Source organism: Lepisosteus platostomus, chromosome 17 (assembly GCF_059453375.1).
Source record: "Lepisosteus platostomus isolate fLepPlt1 chromosome 17, fLepPlt1.hap1, whole genome shotgun sequence".
In the NCBI taxonomy this organism is placed as follows: domain Eukaryota; kingdom Metazoa; phylum Chordata; class Actinopteri; order Semionotiformes; family Lepisosteidae; genus Lepisosteus; species Lepisosteus platostomus.
Window position 1 is genome coordinate 13,192,071 of NC_142627.1, and position 18,083 is coordinate 13,210,153.

At 37.0% G+C, this 18,083-nt stretch overlaps 1 long non-coding RNA gene across 1 annotated transcript in view; it reads right to left on the minus strand.

Moving 5' to 3' along the window:
• Positions 1 to 18,083, minus strand: part of LOC148646174 (uncharacterized) — a 36,559-nt gene that overhangs the window by 12,547 nt on the left and 5,929 nt on the right. Inside the window, exon 2 of the long non-coding RNA XR_015927908.1 lies at positions 15,517 to 15,564. This is a non-coding gene — a long non-coding RNA (uncharacterized LOC148646174). The remainder of the gene's footprint in view (positions 1 to 15,516; positions 15,565 to 18,083) is intronic.

Below are 18,083 nucleotides of genomic sequence, written 5' to 3' on the forward strand. Positions count from 1 at the left end.
CGGCAAGCAGAAAGGGACAAAATTAAATCACCCATCAAATTGCACCAAGGAATTTTAATTTACAGGTTAATGTTGGATTGTGTAACTAATCACAGCTAACATTTTCAATGAACCAATAAAAAATCCTCTCATTTTACCAGCATTGTTTCAAAAGCTGCACATTTTCATTAGGAAATCCACTCATTTTGCCAGCTCTGTTTCTGAAGGTCCCCTAATGTTATAACTGATCACAGCAAAGGCAAATTGCCCCGGTTCAGATGGCATGCATATAACTTTTAATTTAGAGGCCTAATAATTTGCTTTTTTAGAATTGATTGGACGGGGAATTGCAAGCAGGGTTCTTAAAGTATATGGGAGTTGACAATGTTAATTCTTAGGAAGAAACATGTTTTCCTTTTACCCTTCCTCTATAGATTGTAAATTGCATGATAAGATTGATTGATGCGTCACAAATTTTATTATCCAATGAGGAAGCTCCAATTCCACAGATTACTCTTTTTGTCTAGTTAATAAAGTTAACATTACAGTGCTGTCTTGCAGAACAGACAAAAAAAGACATTGATAAACATTGATCTTTCTAAGAAAGCACAGATTCATACATCTGGAAACACTTACTGCACTTTGAAAGAGAAGACTTGGTTTACACTTTTCACAGTAAGCAAGAACATATATTCAAGAAAGCTCCGATAACCTGTCAGAGTAACACATTTCATTATAACAACTTTAAACTAAAAGCAAAATGTCCTGGATATATAAAACCACCAAGCACAGAGCTAAATAAGTAAGGTTCACTGTAGTATAAAGCCATAACATAAAAATGTTTTCAATTATTTATTTCATATGAGAAATAACTAACCAAAAGTGTAGGGCAGCTCTTTTGACAATCTTAGTTTTTATGTTGTTTTCCCTAATGAGTATGTACAGACGTGGGAAAGCCTGTTTTATTTTATTCTGAATCCTCGTTTCTTTAACAATTACATCAGAGCTAGCAATCTGCTTAATTATTATCAACACACTTTGTCATTTCTGATATGCTAATTTTAGGATTTGCCACTGCAAAAAGAATCAGGCTGAACGTTGTACCCTTCAGCAACCCTGTAATAACTTTACTCAACCATTTCCAATTATAATTATATTTTCAATCCTTTCTTAGCTAGAGGAACTCTTTATCACTGCACTAGACAGAAAATTACTTTATTACAGCTACACCTCGTTAGTCTGAGCGCTCTTAATGAAGCAGCCTCGTAATCAGACAAAATCATGCTGAAGGAAACTTGCATCATTAGTTTGGGCTTTAATTACTAAGACATATAGCTTTTCTTGCTTGACACCATTCCCACTGTTTCTAAACTGAGTTACCTAAGGTATGTTATGGAATGTTTATTTTATTGTTTTCTTCATTAAGCAACTAAAAGGCTGGTGGAGAGGATGTGTTTTCTGTAGTCTTTGCTGATTTAATTGTTACAAAGGGATAAAAGTCTTGATCAGGGTCATTCATCTGATTTATTGTTATAGCTATATTTTTGGTAACCCTCTATTTGTACTGTAAAGTAGAAGTTTAATTTAGAATCTGTGAAAGCAATGTAACACGAGAAAGCTTTTGGGAAACCTTTTTTAAACATCTACTGAATGATTTACTACTTAGAGTTAATTTAAGGTTTTTTTTTTGTTCTGTCTTTGCAAATTTAAACTAAAACACAACAAGGTGCCTGAATTCTGATTTGTATATTTCATTAAAACAGTCTGAGATCTTTTACGCAGCATTAAAGATTTTCATTAGTACCTACCACACAGTATACAACTATAAACATTGCACAGAAGAAAAAAAAGCAGAAGTCTGCAAAATGACTGAAATATTTAATTACATTCTCATATTTCCTTGTCAAGTGATTTATTTAAGACATTATTGCTGTTTAATTATTAGAGAGTTTCATTTGTGATGTGGAGGAGGAGAGCCTGGTAGCAGCTATAATTGGGTATATTTTAGTTTGAGTCTGGGTACTTAAACACTAGGAGGAAATTAAAAAGGCAAGAGAACAGGCTTTATTGCACTTGGATGTGTGTTGAAAAGACAAAAGGCACCATGCATTTTACAGTACAGTTTTTGTTTTGCAGTCCACTCTCTGCAAAAATGCAAAAATGTTAGGTTGACAAATCTGTTAATAGTGTCTATTGCACAGCTGATTCGATTTGAATCACATACGCTATTGCATAGATTAGCACTCACTAATTTAAATTTCACAAGGATGCTCAAAATTCACAAGGCTCAGATTTCAATAAGTACAGAAGAATGCCTAAAGGGCAAATCTCTAAAATGAATGAGAATTATCAATTACATTGCCATGAAGTCATGCTTACAATCATTCAACATCAGGGTACAAAAAAATCTGTCAATAGCTGCCTGGTGCAAAAAACAGGGGGAAAATCATTTTGGTGTTCACTATTGATATTGATGTAATGTTAATTTTGAAACATTCAACGTTGGAATAAGATTTTTCACACTTTCAAGAATGTGCAGGAGGAACTAAGAGGATATAATTCTCTTCAGATCTGAGGCAAATAAATTTTAAATAAATTTGTAGTAATAAACTATTCTGAGAGCACTCCTTTCTATGAATGGTTTCAGTAACTTTGTACATGTTCTTACATACTGATGTCATACGAAAATATCAACAAATAGATGGTCCCCAAAGATCAAATGATTAAAGAGTCTTCTTCATCAATTCCTTACATGTGTACTTGTTATACAGTAACCATTTGTGTATTTGTGCAGATTCCCCTGAGAGATTAGTGGAAAATCTGTTACACCCACATCAGGCTTTGTTATGAAAGATAGTGCACACATATATACGTTCCAACACTTAACAACACATGAAGCGGCATATAATTCTAAAAACAAGCACATTTTATATGGATGAGACTGATCTGTGATACCTTTGATTAGACAAATCCTGTGGGTTGCATATATATGTTTTTACTGCATTTCTGTGAAGTTACTTCTTCACAAATCTTGTTTCTGCAGCCTGAATCGTGAGGGAAATTAAAATGACCTTCATGTGCATTTCATTTCGTGTTCCAATGTGTGAAGCAGTTTACAGTGTCTGCCATTGCGGTTAGTTTTTTTTTCCTGCCTTTCAAATACATTATCTTTTTCAGTCTCATATTATGCTCATAAATTAAAACAATAAAAGGTACGTTCTCCCAGAAAATGAAAGCTGAGTATTGTATGAGGCTGCATTGTTTCTCTTAAATACCATTTTATAAAGCCCACAGCAATACCTTCACCTACAAACTCTCCACAAAATATCAATGTATTTTTAATGTTTCTGTTTTTTAAACAATATTCAATCAATCCATCCACTTGTATTTAATACAACGTCTCTCATACTTGCAACACAGGGTTTCTGAAGGAAAGTGCAGAATGTATAAAAAATAAAAACAATTATTTGGCTGAAAAATCTATTAAGAAACATTAAAGATTAAAAAGAGTAAATTAAAGTGTAAGACGCAAACATAACTTGAATTAGTTCTGAAAAACTGATGCTTCCAGAGTCTCCTCTACATGGGTTGAAATTTTAATCCAAAGTTTAGGAGCACTATAGTCAAGGTTTTGCTACTTCTGATCTTTCAGATTTTTTTTCAATCAATGAGGTTTAGATAAACTATAAAATTCTTGCAGCAGCATTCACTGTTGGTACTGAATGAATTGCTTTGCAATGAAAAAACACATTCAGTGATTTCTTAGTATTCTGGGATAGTTAATAGAAATACATTATGAAAATTAAATGGAAAAAATCAAACAGTATTAATTAAACACCTTAGAGCTTAGAAATTGTTGTGAAAACATAGAACATGGTGAGTTACATTTTATCAATATTATGCATTATACAGTGGTAGCTTTTGTATGAAAATGAAAAGTTATCTAATACTCATGTGAAGAATTTACATGAGGAACTTTACATGATAGGTGACAATCCTTTTTTTGTTTGTCAAAGCTACATGCCCACTGAGACCACTTTGTGCTAATGTACATCCTACTGTTCTTGAAGGAATGTTAACACCTGTACTTACAGCAAGGTCAAGCGCAAGTTCTTTATTTGATCATTGTCTGTCACATTGAGAAATTTACTCTGAGGAACTGTACTGTATATCACTTTGAGATAGTTTGAATTTTCTCCTCAGCCACTGTTATTGTCAAAAATAGCACTGTTGTTATTCCCCATCAGAGTCTTCCACACGGCATTAGGTGAAACACGTTGTTGGTCTGTCAATAGGAGGAGTCTTCATTAGCTACAGTTTTGAATTCCATGTTTCTATAAAGCTGTATTAGGTAACATTTAATTTTTACACCAAAGCTATTAATTCATAATGATAGTTTTCCATAATTATTTCTAATAATGTATATTAAAACACTTCACGTAGGACACCTCCAACAGCGTTAATTGGCTCTGCTTTAAAGTGGGCCATCACTTTGTTTCAGGCCCATTACCTAACTCGCGCTTGAGCTAACAATTAGTTTTCAATTAAGAAAAATCATTTTTATTATTTAAACTTCATTTAACTGGTGAGTCTTTTTGCAAATTCAATCTCTTGACAGTTCCATCTTACCTTTCATGATTACTAAACCAAACATAAGGAAGGTCATGGCTAATTAAAATATAACCAATCTCATATCTTTGCCTTTCATTCATGGGGCATCTACATTGAAAAACGCAACCTGTTTTTACCAACACATAACTATCTAAGGTTTATGTAAACCAAGAAATGCCTTGCTAGATGAAAATAACTTTCTTTTAATGACTTTAAAAGGGTTCCTGAGGATTCTGAGATAGGTACCTGAATTTCAGTAAAGGGACCTAGATGAAGTGTGCACTTCTGCTACCTGAATTAAATATGAAATATTGCTTATGGGGAAGGAAAAATTCTAACTTTATTAAATGGTCCACACATCTAACTTTTTAATGTGAAAAGGAGATGATCGTGAGGTTTCAGTGCCAGCGTCCTTTGCTTGATGCTTTAAAAAAAACAAATCCATGGATAAGATAAGAACTTAGTTTTTAAAGAGTATCTATATTAAGAATTGAAAGGAAGCCTTACTTTAAGCATGGGGCATTAATTTATTAATTCCAGTTTTGATCGAACTTTTTTTCAACCAGGTCTGTCACCTGAGAGCTCTGGATTCTTATATATATATATTTAAGTAATCCTGTTGTTTTGAATGAGATCTTAAACTGGGTTTCTGATTACTTGATCATTAAATATCCCAAAAGAGAAGTGGCGTTACCCCTGCTGCCTAAATATCATGCTGTCTACACTAAAACTGCCTGGTCAATTAATTTAATTCAAAGTAAGTTAACTTGTTCCATTGCTCAGTTGAGTAGGGGGGTGCCAGAGCACAATGATTGCAATGTGTCAACAAGGCCAGTACTGTACATCAGTGGTAGATTTACTGGGTATAGAAAAAGTATAACTCTATGGACTTATTAGTAATTAAAAGTTTAACTGAATTTGGATTTTTAATTTTAGAGTTTTTTTGGACTTTTCCAAACATCTCACCATGGTACACAATGATGCATTTGAATAGTTTAAATAAACAGACTGTAGAAGGGTTTCTATTGCACTAACAGAGCAGTTTCCAATCCTGATCCCAGGGAGCTACTGTTCTGGTTTTCGCTTCAGCCAGGCTCTTGTGATGCCACATGGGTCGGACACAGGACACAGGTTCTAGGCGGGCCCCCAGCAGCGATACACCCCACACACAAGACTTAAATGAAAAATAAGGTTTTATTTTTAAAAATCAAGTTTCTGTTTTAAACTAAAAGCAAACAAGAGCCCACATCAAGGGCAAAAAAATTAACATCCCACACAAGGAAAAATAACACTTAGCCTGAGTGCTGCTCTTCCTATGCCAGCTAGGAAATATAACACTCAGTAGCAGTGTCTCTATCAGAGATAGGGAAAAATTACTCTTAGCAATTATGTCTCTCTTCTTACCAGAGCTCAGAATAAAATCCTTCACAACCAACTTTTCAAGCAGGGATGAGTATGGCCTGTGCTGGGTAAAGGCAGAGTGATCTGACACTATTCCTTTTTGGAACAGCTCCTTGTCAACACCATCTTGTTGTCTGCTCGGAACTCAATTTATCCTGTCTGGTGCAGGATGTGCAGCTGATTGCTGATTGAATGATTGCTGGGCTACACGGGGCCATCTTGGGCAGGGGGAAGCATCAAAAAAGCCACACAGAAACCAGAGGAAAAGCCATGCCTTAAGAGGCACATCCCTACATGGCATCACACTCTTCATCACTGGCTCACTGAGTTCAATATTTTGTTTGGGGCATATTTTAAATCTGCTTTCAGATCTTAAAATTTTGAATGGAATAAGTAATTGGTATCAGGATAAAAAAATATTCATTTTGAGAGTGTCTGATTCAATGTCATTCCCAATTGTGTCCCTTCATCACAAACCGATCATCAATTAATTGAACTCAGAAATAAAGCTATACAAGCTCAGGAGTGACTGCACTTAAAGTTCTTGTTGGAAAATTGCTTGCCTGAAGTCTTTGAATCATATCAACCAAAAGTCTAAACAGACAAGCGCACCAATTAAAGATATCAATTAACACTAAGTAATTTAGAGTTCAGGAGGAGCAAAAGTCAATAGACACAGCAGATCCCCTGGGACCAGGGTTGGAAAACCACTGATGTAACACACAAAGTACAAAATAAGGTATTTAAGGTTTAGTCATATTTGCACTTGTTTAGTTATCATTGTGAATTCATATTCCCCTCTCAGTTAATCAGCTGCACTCTAATTAACTTTATTATATATGGTATATATACATATATATGGTATGCACACATACTATAATGAATATGTATATCTGTAGAGATGTAGGTCAGACTGGTTTTTCATTAAACAAAATAGTATTAAAGTCACCATGAAAACTCTGTTTCACCTTTACATAATGGTATTTGTTTGACTTGGTCTGTAAGAATCCCTTTCAAATGATACAGATGTCTAACCTTTTAAGGAACTTTATCTATGGTATGACTACCAGGAAGACTGTGATAAAGGACATTCTTTCAAAACTCCTTCTGAAAAAAGGTATATAAATGATTAAAAAATCTAAAACTTAATATGAAGAAATAAAAAGGCTTCTTATTCTACCCTTTGTTTTTCTTATTCCACTCCTTCTTAAAGGAAGACAAGAGCCAGCCATTGTAGAATAGTAAGGTTAAATAAAAAGAAAGCACTAATACAGAGAGCTAGTCAAGCATAGTAATTAGGTTTGCCATACTTTTATTGAAAAAAGGTGTAGTGTCTAGGAAACTACATAATTAATTAAGATCTGAACTCTTTACTGAACCATGAATATGAAATAATGTGGAGTACCTTTAAATTAAATATCTTTGTTCACCACTCAAAGAACTTATATGTAGCGTCTCATGAGAAATGTCCATTAATAGTTATTAAACAACACTATGTCATAATTAATCTTAAAGCTTTTATTAGGTGCTAATCTGTACATAATACTTTGCTCTTGAATGAAGCATATTAGAGCCAACTGAACTATGAAGTTCAAGGCCGCAAAGTGTGATGTATTAATATAAGGTCAAGGATTTTTCTTTAATGGATGAGAATTGTGAGAAGCTTTACCATTTACCACATCTACACATGTATCAATACAACAATCAGGAGATTGATATTGAGATGACGTGAAGTCATATGTTTTTCTTCATTCAGTCGTTTCATATTTCAAATAGGAGGCTGAATCTCTTATTCATGTACAGCAGTTAAACTCATTTAATGCAAATAGAAAATAACTAAAAAGTTAACACCTATGGAACCAGCACACATAACATAATTTAAAATAATAATATTATAAAAAATAATTTTGTACCAGTAACTAATTTTTTGTTCAATTTACTGTTTTCAATCACCTCTGCTGTAAGGCCATTATGGTCTTTTAAAAGAGTTATTTTTGTATTATGGTATTCTAAGAATCCAAAATGACATTCTGCAAATATTACATAGTTTCACATAATAGACTTGTGTGTTCAGTTCCCAAAGGAGAGACATTTAAAGTTGGATTTTACTTTTCCAACATAACCTTTGAGATCAATATTTGACCAAATTTTAATTTTTAAAACAGTAGTTAGAAGTCTCAGTCAGAGTTTTATTATATGTTTTAATATAAACCTATTAATTGACTGAGAATGACAACAAGTTTGCAATTGTTGTGCTCGACTTTTAAGAAAGCACGTTTAAAACTGTGCACAGTCCCTTGCTACTGTACATCTTTATTACACTTGCAGAAAATGAAGCAACGACAGAAACAGCAGACAGCTCTGAACCAACATCCTGCTAGAAAGGAAAGAAAATGGGGGGGGGAAAAATCAAATTCAACACATACAAATAAACTTTAAAGACAAAACCTGTCGCACTCAGCAGGAGGGACAGTCGTTTCCCATGCTTTGATACCTTGAAGAGACTTTTACTTAACCCTAATGTGGGGCTTGGTGATTAATTTGCATGTCGATAGTGGGCAGCCAGTGTAGCAGCCTTCAGATTAGGAACATTCCGCTGCACACTAAAAGGCAGAGAGAACAAAAAGTGAATTTCAATCTTGCCCTTCTTTTCCAGTCAATGCATTCCCAGCCCAGGTCTATTGACGAGGGGGCTGGAACAATACCAAAATGCAATGTAAGATCAATCCTGCTGTTTGCTCCTCTCCCCTGAGTGAACAAAGGACAGAAGAAAAGACCTAAACCCAGCAAAAGCTCCAGAGTAGGGAAAGAGGGAAAATGTGCCTGACGGGCAGCTGGGGAGGCTAAGCTCATTTAGAAAATCGACAACCCCAGCTGAGATAAAACCAACGATGATTTGTACTGTATCTTCAGGGGATAAAAGCACTTCTATTGGATTTCATAGGACGCAGCATGAAAAACTGCGGAAAAAAAATACATTCCCTGCCAGGGAAGGAATGAAATTCCCATAATTACTAAGGAGTGTTAAATGTCTGGCTGTGTGGGCCCTACCTCTACTCTTTGTGCCATTCTTAACCCAGCTTCTCAGAGAACTACAGACCTCAGTGAAGACAGGAGCTGAATACTTAGTATTACATTCTTATGTTAGAAATAACGATTTTCCCATCTACTAATACAATGAGCCCAATAATGTGCAAGCATTTTCGAGGTAACAAGAAAATATTTCTAGGAAACTTTATAAAACTATGTGCTTTTTACTATAAAGGACTGTACAGTAGATCAGTGTCTAAGTGTTTTTGATGACAGTTCTTGGGAACAATTTGCTGAAATGAAAAGAAAGAGCTCTCGAAAATTGAATAATTTAGTAACGAAATTTCTTAAGTTTCTTTGCCTTTTGTGGTAGATGCTCTCGGAAGGTAGTACCGATTCCTCTGCTCTATGGCATGATTTTGGAAATCGTCTGCCTGTTGGACTGGACTAATAAAAGCAAACTTCTGTCTGTTTACCACTGACTGAAAGAAAATAATTAAATAAACCTGGAACTGTACAAGCGAAATATGATAAGGATCTGTACTGTTAGCTCCTTTTCCATTTTTTGTGTATTTTACTCAAAATCACATATAATATTCAGAGAACAATGTCTTAATCACATTACTACAGGATTCCTAAGTTTTACAGGAAGACAATCGGCAATAGCCAGTGTGGACATCCGATCCATAAGGGATCATCTTTTTTTGGCAATAAAGCTAGAAAGGATAAAGAGAACACAAATGCCTGACATGGCCCAGTAAAGATGTAGGTTTCTCTGTCCCTTGTAGCCCAGACCACAGCCCACCTTGATCAAGCACTGTTGATGGATGACACCAAACAGGTGAAAAGGGAATATGACAAAGGCCATCAGTGCTCATCAGCACTTCAGAGCCACGTCAAAGGCCCCAGGGTACTCAACAGAATGAGAAACTTTTTCTTTACCACTGATGTTTATTGATTTGTCGAGTTCATAGGGAGCGTCCCTTAATGTTCTGCTTTCATGTTTCTGCTTTGTTGCATGGGTGCTGAACAGAATATTGCAAATTGATCTGTCTCCCTTGCCTTTGTCAGGAGTGAACTCCTATTACATTAGTTTTCTCTGACTTGTCATCTCGTGCTCAGTTTTCGAGGGTATAATCAGCATGGCTAAACACTGAGTCCTGAGCTGATTAATTTCCCCCATGCTCGGCTGAGCCCATTGATGGGATTTCTGTTTGATGATCTATGCAATAAATGGCCACTTTTGATTGTTTGACCTCTGACCCCCACCCCCCAGCTGTCTGCAATAGCACCTGTTTAAGTTAACATCCACAAACACAAACATGGGAATCACAACATGGAAAGATGCGTCGCTTTCTCAAAGCATGTCAGAAAAAGACTGAAATTTCCTTAAAGAAAGGGAAAAAACAACAGATGCCGAATTTTCTTCAACATTACATATTAGAACGCAATTTTAAGGAGGCTAAACTCTTTGAAGACACAGGAACTGTGTCACAGTTAATTCCAATGGCATGAATCATCTGGATTGTCATTTCGTTTCAGAAAATCCAGATAATACATTTTTCAAAAATAGTTATTTTTGCTCTTGTATGTAATTGTGCTTTTAAAAGCCAATCAATTATTGTTAAAAAGTCTTACCAAATCGAACATTGTAAACTTTGTGGCAGTTGTGATTGAGAGAAGCAGGTATGGACTACTTGAAGGGTCCTACACCTGATGACTTTGAAATTATTCAAAGATCAACTTTGGATTCACCAACAAGTAAAGAGAGATAAACAGAAACATACTGCATTAAATACTCAAAGGTACAGATCTGATTGACAAAACAAAGAATCTTATTAATGCAATGATAGATTCTCTGGAAGAGATTTTTCAGTGTCAAAGTCTGACAATGTACAGTGTTACTAATTGAGTTACAGAGTCGTAGTACTGCTGCCTGTGTTTTTACTGGAGCTGACACAGACCTTACAGTCCTGTCTTCCACAGCTTCTTGGAGACTCTCTAGGTGGTGGTAAAGAGGAATCTGTTCCTACCCCTTGTGAAATTATTAGCGTTTTGCATAGTTCAATTTAATATGTAGTCCAACGCAAATCAATAAACCAGCATTCCGTGCTGACATAATTATGTTCACAACAATTCCTTAGCTTTGCAGAATTGCTGTAATTGAGATGGGACCTTCAGTCTCCAGCCTTGGCTCTTTTGTCACAACATGAAGACAGGGGATTTTGGGGGGAGGGGGCTGGGGGGGGGAGCTAGGCAATCATCTTGCTTTCTGTGGCTGAAAGATTGCATGCCATCCTAATTGCTAGCAAAGGGATCTTTAATAAATATTTCATTTACATTCATTAGAATGTAATGCTGTTATTAATCTTTACTAGTAACTTCCATAGAAGAGGACAGTTGCCTGGGTGAATACTGAAACATGACCGGAATAAAGAATGCTTGACAAATATAGTTTTCAGTTGTAGAAAGTTCTCCACAATTTTTTTCTGCTGATATTTTCAGTGTATTGCACTTGATTTGTTAATATTATTAACAAATATATATATATATCACATTGTCTGCTGAGGAATGACATACCTATGCCTGTGCGAACAATACTCTTTTTGTCACAGTTTCCAAATGCTAATTACTTGGGTAAACTGGAGGCTAAGTTCACCACTAGAATGTCACCAAGCACAATATAAGTCTGCAAAAGGCTCCAACATATGACAGATAGATGTGGCTGGGGATACAGGAATGGATCACTAAGCCTGTTACAGAAACACAGCCACCTCCAGGCCTGATGAGCAGCCTCAGGTATCAGTGTTCAGATGTGAAACAGCTGCTTCCCTCTACTATAAAGGCAATGTGGGGTCTACAGCACAGAAGCCAGGTGTTATCCGCTCCTGCACAATTCGCTACCAGCAGCGCAAGTGTCCCATAATAGGCATCCTAGTCATGAGCTTATGCAGTGAACCTCTAGTTGTGTTTTATACGTTTTGTAAACTGTCTTCCTTGTGGGGGTTTATAACAATAAGAAGCCGTGAAAATGGCAATATTCTAAGCCTCCCCTGAAAAGAGATGACATTGCTGCCTGGGTGAGTTCTGCAGACATTGAGTCTCCTATACCACTATCCCAGCGTGTCAATAATGATGCAGCCTCTATGAGTGTGTTTTAAAAATATTCCTATTTCCATGGCTTCTTAAAGCTTAAAAAAGAGGAAAAAAAACATCTTTGTGAAATAGGATTTCAACGTCACAGCGGAGACCAATAACCATCATGTTCTTGATAGCCGCAGTGGGTTTGTGGAACACATTTCCAGCCATGGCCTGTGTTTATTTTAAATAATTCATATTTTTTACTTTGCATAAATGTTTTCTCCTTCTTTTCTATACAATGTCCCTAAAGTGAAGTAACTGCACAATACAAAGCAGGTCGAGTACTTGATGGGTTATTTACATTGCAGCAATGCATAAGCATCTGTGTGTGGGCGTGTGGCTGTGCGTGTTAAATGAGGGACAGTGGCGGGGGGGTGCAGAAGTATTGTTTAAAGCTCACAGTAAGCGAAGCTCTGCAGATAAGGAAGCTTCAACTGCAAACCCTGCATTAGAGAATCATCAATTTAAGTCATGGAAACTTCCAGGTCCAAATAACAAGCTGTGGAATATTTCAAAGCAAATGTAGTTGTGTACTCCCAATTATCTGTCAAGTGTGACAGATAGCAGCAATAATATATTCACATTAAGGCTTTGGATCAATTTTTAATCAAGCTAAGAATTATTGTAGAAGCAGGATAAAATGACCCATGAGAAGCTGTCTTAATTTTCCACCAGGAGCTGCCTTAATTCTCCACCAATCAAATTATAGCCTTTCAAAATAAGCTGTAATTAGGCCTGGAGAACATTCTGCTTATACATCCTGACTAATGGCCCATGTTCTATGCCATGTAAGGGTCAAGAAGTATTGACCTCATCTAGACATTTACTCAAATGATAAGGTGATTAGATATTTCACAAAGTCTGTTCCACATCAGAAGCTCACTGTGGCAATCTCCTTCGTGCTATTAGGGCAAGGTACACAGGGCACAGGGCTTTTTAACAGCAAAAACCAATTTGCAATGAAACTGTTCCTATTTGTAATAAACTGGGAGCCCAGCCTCATAACAAAAGCCCAGGGAGAGAAATACGTCACCAAAAAATATAGATTACCCAGTTTACAAGAATAAATGAGTGTTAAGGTAATTGTAGGCAACAAAAATTACATTTCCAATAAACATTCCAAGTGACCAACAAAGTTCTTGGTCATAAATAAGTATTATTTCCTTTCTCTATGCTCACTTCATACAAAGTGCAGCATTTATACAAGAAGAAAAGATTGTTGTTGCAGAGAAACACTTTTGTCGACTCAAATGCATATTTTAATGGCGTGTAAAAGAGGCAAACACAAAGTATTATGAGTGTCTTCAAAGATTGCACACTGTGCATAATGCATAGGCTTCAAAAGCCTGCATAAGGCAGACATATCATTGTAACAAGATTTTCATACTTGAATTAATGACTGAACAATGTTTGCCATACAGAGTCACTTTCTCATTGTGCCCCATTTTATATATCATGTCCTAATTGATTCAAACCGAGTAGAGATAATAGGATCAATCAGCTTCCTTTATTAAGATGTATGATACAGAGGTTAAATAGTTTAGTTTAAGAGGCAGGTAATGAATAGTGTGTCTTTTAAGATGAAGTTAAACATTAAGTAGACCTAATCTGATATCGAAAACTCACAGTGCTCATTTTTGATTTCCCACAACAAAGTCTTTACTTCACATTCCTAAAGGCAGGGGTATGTACCACATCAATCCATACAAACTAATAATTTGTCTTGGGTTAATCTCGACGTTGCAATCCTGCTCACATTTGCACAGTCTTTTATTTTAAGATTTTATATCCCCCTGTTGTAAATGTTTGGTGCTTGTCTTCTCAACAAGAAGGTAGGGCCTCATTTTGACTTGAAATGGAAAGTGGTTTTCTGCAACACTAGTGGAACACAGCAGAGTATTAGTAGTATAGTTATAGAGTGGCACACTGCTCATCCCTGTGCACTCTGCTCAATAGTCCAGCTCACTGAGGTCCCCATGTCTGCCCAGTTAGTGGAAACTCTGCCAATTCCAAACACCATCACCCCACATCCTCCAGTGAAGGAGAGGTAGTGGTAGAGGTGGCAGAATGTAATGCTATTTTAAGTCTGCCAGCAAACAAACAGTCATGGGAGATTCTGCAGGCATCTGAGTGGAGGTCAGCTGCTGGGATGTGTGTGGGAGGGAGTACAGCCTTCAGATGGAGATCTGGCTACCCTAAGGGAAGAGCCGTGGAAGAGAAACCAGGGAGAAATAAAGCTGCAAAGCCAGCAGGCAGGAACACACCTGTCTATGTGCAACCCAAAATGATAAACCCGCTCAGCAGGGCAAAGGATGATTGTTTTAGACCTGCGTTGTACCTCTAGGTGTTGTGGGTATGTCTCTGGACTTGTAACTGGTGGGCTGTGGGTTTAGGTGCCTGCTTCAGACATGTCTGTTGTCTGTAGTGATGTTCTTTACTCCAGTTGCTCCAGTTCCCCCAGTTGTATAAAAGGGAACCAGTATTGCCGGGTGTAGGCCCTGTGATGGACTGGCGTCCCATCAGGGGGGGCGGGGGGGAGAGTCATGTGCTCTTAGTATCTCTTCCTGGTCCTCCATCCAGGTATGGTTTATAAGTCTCTTGAAATTGCCACCACTTTGTGGGAAAACTTTAAAAAACAATCCAGTTAAGCTAATAATTAGTTAACATAATTGGGGCATTTGGAATGAAAACCCACAGACAGGCAGCCCTTCAGGATGAGGATTGAACACCCCTGTTCAAATGCACCTCTGTGGCATCCCATACTGCTACTAAAGTCTTGAATTTTATATTTCACACTGAAGCAGCAGTTCCAGTCTATTACCAATATCAATACTACAACTGTGCAGCAAACAATTCTTTCCCACAAACAAAATCAGAAAACAATTAATTTAGAGAAAAAAAACACAACACACGTGATATTTTTGTTGAATAACTGCAGTGAAAGTTATACTAATAATAAGCTTGGCAAATGACGGGCACTGTACAGTATGTAAACACACTGTATTCATACCATGAGATTGTTTGAGGGCTTTCACAGCCATGTTACATTGGTGCTACCCTGAGCTGCCTCTCAAGCATGCTGATTCTAAAACCCAACTATTTACTCTTCTGTTTGGAGGACAATTTATCCCTCAGATATTTAATTAACTTACAACATCCTCAATTCTCACTCCTACCTTTCAGCGTTCACAGAAGGACCCCATGTGACCTAAAACAAATATTCTCACTTGTGAAACTTGGAGAATTTGCCATATTTATATGAAGGGGCTTTCTGACAGTAATTGGTGATGGAAGGGGGAGTTGCATCAAAGGCAATAAATAACTGGATCATAAGGAGGTCCTCTTGTGACTTACCGGCTGTGTCTTTGGAGATGTCTGGTGAAGTGTTACTCCTGTGGATACCTGTAAACGAAAATCATAAATAGATAAATAAATAGCTCCTTCTAACTTTTCCCTTAAGCAAAGCATTAATATTCAACTTCTTCACTTTGTCACACCAGACATATTTAAATATGTTTAATCCAATGCTACTTGTTTTTAAAGGGCTAGGAATATGGAATACCGTTACTAGTAAGGGTTTTGCAAAAAAAAAAGGATTTTCAGTAACCCTTCTCTAGAGCTGAAAATTGTAGTTATTTTTTAAAAAGCACATTCTAGATATTTATCTTTTCTGCCTTTTAACCCCTTTGATGCCAGCATGAGTAATTATTGTACTGAAGAATTTTCTCCATCCACAATCTCGCTCAATAAGTAAAAAGTGAATCTGAAAAAAAGCATACTAATTTGACTCAAATGGATCATGCATCAATTTAGTCTAATTATTTGAGAAGCAGCCTGTTCTCTTTTTATGTTTTCGTTTATTGCACCTTATGCCTATTACCACTAATAAACGCAGACAAAATACAGGTCCAAAAAAGGACACAAAAATCATTCACAACATCAAGTCATTCTGAGTCAGAAGTGGAACTCACGTATTTTTTAGTCCTGTAAGCATAACTGTGTATGAGCTGATGCATACTGTAAATCCACTAGGCTAGTTCAGACTAATTACTCATTACTCATTTCACTAATTACTCAAGAAGAGGATGCGTTCACTCAGGTGCTCACATCCTAATTTGTTTTACAGTTAGCTCTCAACATTGCCTCAGGTACAATTTCCACACACCTACAAAAGTTATTTAAAATGGTGGCGTTTTTTGGAGTGGACAACACATTTTTATTCCTTTGATTACATTTCCATAATGTTTGTGTGTATGTTTTCTACCTTTGAACATTTTGCACAATGCATTCAAACAGCAATGCATGACTCCAATTCCCAAAGGCTGGAATCCTAAAGATTTAGGGGTAGGTCTCTTAATGTTTTAACAACATATTCAAGCAATGAAAAGTGTTTAACCGGGCAAACAATTAGTAAAAGCAAAAGCCTAAGAAAAAGATTTAGGAACAGCTAAAATTAAAAATTAAAGTTACTTTTAGATGTCACCTGTGACCCTTAAGTACTGGAATTGTGCTCTTCCCCTGTTGTTTATATATAAATATATCTTTATATGTACAAATAACGAAATTACAAACTCTCCTGTATGAAAAACAACAAAGCAGCTTGGTTCTCCTTTGTGCAAAATTGAAAGGCAAGGTTAGTGTGCCAAAGAAAGGCTTGCCCTTGTGCAGGGGTCAGGTTTGAGGATCTGTGTGACCTTGTGAGTAGTTCAGGTGTAATTAATGGTTGGAGATCAAAGCAGGCAAAAGAGCCGACAAGATCCATACTAAAAAGCCTGCTGAGCAACTCACGCAGAAAGATAACTTCCCAGGAAGTTCAGAAAAGCACTATGAGGTGGGGAATATGGTCGTAAAGAAAACAACCACTCCAAACATGTCCACTCTGGGTTACATTTAGGTTGAAAAATATTCTGTCACGGCTGGTTCATTTGTTCATGGTATATTGAACTATTCCCTTATTCTGCATCTCTCTGCCATAGAGAAAACATGAAACCTTATTATAAAGACATCATGTCTATCATGTTTTTTAATTTAGAAACTTTGACTCTTATTTATTATACACCCACACAATTTGGAATTGCCATATTGCTTCTTTACATCTCAGCTCACAGCAATGACCACTGAGGTCCCTTGGGGTGAACAATGAAGTGCAGACAGACAGCTCCAACCTGCCCACCTTTCAGCTCATTATTCCTCTGATACAGCACAAGCCACACAGCAACACACAGGAGGTCCAGTAACAGTTGCAGGAGGAGCACAAGCCTCATTGATAGTACTGTACGTCTGTAGGTAACCGGTAAGCTTCATGGTCACTGTTCTATTGGGAGCTGAGACAGCCTTGGCTAACTGTTCCCAGGTTCAACCTGTTCTCTGCTGACTGGAATCCCAGCCACAACTCGCTAGTTACATGACCCACCTCGAACCCACAACTCGCCCTCTAGCAAGTTGATCAATTCTAAAACAATTATAAAAGCAGAAAAGAGGTGGTTTAGGAGCCTCTATCAGGAATAAAAAGTCAGTGAACTTCAAGAATGTGCTTTATTCTCGCCCCTGTCTTTGTCTCCGTTTCTGAAAACACATTTGCTTTTCATATTCGAGGTTAGATCTCTGAAGCCCTTCAGCCTCAGCTGAAGCAGATCTCTCTGCCTGTTCATGTGGTGTCTTTCACTCCCCCGTGTTGGTGTCCATTTGCTTCTCTGATCTCATTTTGCAGTCTTCGTGAGTATTGTGCAATGCGGTGACTGTACAGAGATTCCAACAGTTGTGAAAGCAGCATGGCGTCATTTTCCTGTTTTCCATGGGCTGCATGACCACATGAAAGCCATGGTTTGATTTTCACAAGAACAGATGCCAGTCTGCCAGCATCTCAGGTGAGGCAACAGTGAGGCCCCCGGGGATTAGTTGACATCTACCACCAAAAGAAA